Here is a 2,330-nt window from a genome sequence, read left to right on the forward strand (position 1 = left end):
GCCTGTAGTTCCGGCTACTTGGAAGGCTGAGGCGGAAGGATCGCCGGAGCCCAGCAGGTGAGTGTGCCGCTGCCCTCCAGCCTGGGCGACAGAGTGAGGCTCTGACTCAAAAACACCCCAAACCAAAACACTTTTTTGTAGTTTCCAATGCACGTGGCAGTGCTCCGGATATCAATACTGTCTGCTCCGAGGAATAGCTATAAAAGGGCATCAGAAATTTCTAGATTTTTGTGACCGACTCCTCTTCCCCAACTGTAACCTTGGGGTGCTGATGTAAGTTTCCATTTTTTTTTCGGTCCCAATTTCATTTTTTTCTTCATCAGACAAGTCAACTAGAAGAGTCTAATTTACTTTAAACGTTTAAATTCATCCTGACGAAGCCTGGGCCCGCCACCAGGGTCACCCCCATCTCGAGAACCTTCTGTGAAAAAGAAGCAGGTCGACCCATTTCCCCAAATGCTTCACCACGAAGCCCTCAAGAAACTTAAAAGTATGGGGTGGGGAGTAATTGGCAGAAAAAGAGATGGAAATGTTTAAAATATATCTCTACATAGAAACGAATCCACCTTACGACACGTCTCGGAGTGGCGCTGGCGACCCGGAGAGCTGCCCGACGCTGCGCGCACCCTGCCTGCTGCGCATGCGCTGTCTGTCAACCGTCACCCGCCGGGAGCGCGACGGTGGCCTTTTGACCCGCGGAGGTCAGCATTCCCGCCAAGAGCGGCGCAAGGCCTGCTGGGAACCTCGTGCTGGAAGGCTGCGGTGCCACCGCCACGTGTCCGCAGGGAGGAGCCAGACGCTGGCAGCCGAGGGTGAGGTGAGTCTGCAAGGCTTTCCCGAGGGATCCGGCTTCTGCAGCGGCCATGCAACTGACCACGTGAATTTCGGATTGTTCTCTGACTTTTGATCTTTCTTCCTTTCTTTTATTTATTTTTTTGAGCCGTAGTCTTACTCTGTCACCCAGGCTGGAGTGCAGTGGCATGCTCATGGACACCGCAGCCTCTCCCTGCTGGGCTCAGGTGATCCTTCCGCCTCAGCCTTCCAAGTAACTGGGACTACAGGCGCGCGCTCCCACACAGGCTTATTTTTTGATTTATTGTAGAGATGAGGTCTCACCATGTTGCCCAGACTGGTCTCGAACCCCTGGACTCAGGCAATCCTCTTGCCTCTGCCTCCCACAGTGCTGAGATTACAGGCTTGAGCCACTGGCCTGGTGACTTTTGATTTTCTCACTGGAACTTCCACATGGTGTCTTCCCACCTTCTACTCTCCTGTGTCTTCAGAAAACCAACTGCTCTAGCAATATCCTGCTTAAATATTTCTCCTGGACCTTGTTCAGGGGTGCACACCTGTCATCCCAGCACTTTGGGAGGGCTAGATGGGAGGATGGCTTGAGGCCAAGAGTTTGAGACCAGACTGGGCAAAATAGTGAGACACCCCCCCCACACACAATCTTTTAAAATAATGGTTGTTTGTTTGTTTGTTTTTTAAGTTAGATGAATGTGGTGGTGTGTGCCTGTGATCCCAGCACTTTGGGAGGCCGAGGCAGGATGGTCACTTGAACCCAGGAGTTCAAGGATGCAGTGAGCTATGATCATGCCACTGCACTCCAGCTTGGGTTACAGAGCAAGACCTTGTCTCTAAAGAAGAGAAGAAGCCAGGTTCGGTGTGGCTCAGCCTGTAATCCCACACCTTTGGGAGGCTGAGATGAGTGGATTGCCTGAGCCCACGGGTTCGAGACCTGCCTGGGCAGGCAAGACCTCATCTCTACAATAAATCAAAAAATTAGCCAGACGTGGTAGTGCATGCCTGTAATTCCGGCTACTCGGAAGGCTGAGGCGGAACAATCGCCGGAGCCCAGCAGGTCAAGGCTGCGGTGGCCGGGAGCGGCCACTGCACTCCAATCTGGCGACAGAGTGAGACTCCAACTCAAAAATAAATAAATAAATAAATAAATAAATATAAAGAAAAGAAGAAAAAGACATTTCTACCGTGGTATATCTGTAAATACAGTGGATAGCTTTGAAAGTAATTGTCTCATTTAGAAACAAGTAAAATCAGGCTGGGCATGATGGCATACACCTGTAATCCCAGCACTTTGGAAGGTCAAGAGAGGAGGATTGCTTGAACCCAAGAGTTCGAGACTACTCTGGGCAATATAGCAAGACCTTGTCTCCACAAAAATCAGAAATTAGCCGGTGTGGAGGCACTTATATGAGGTCCCAGCTACTTGAAAGGCTGAGGCAGAAGGATTGCGTGAGCCCAGAAAGTTGAGGCTGCAGTGAGCTGTGATCATGTCACTGCACTCCAGCCTGGGCAAGAGAGTGAGA

Source organism: Carlito syrichta, unplaced genomic scaffold (genome assembly GCF_000164805.1).
Source record: "Carlito syrichta isolate Samal-C Ts95f unplaced genomic scaffold, Tarsius_syrichta-2.0.1 Scaffold142856, whole genome shotgun sequence".
NCBI classification, from domain to species: Eukaryota; Metazoa; Chordata; class Mammalia; order Primates; family Tarsiidae; genus Carlito; species Carlito syrichta.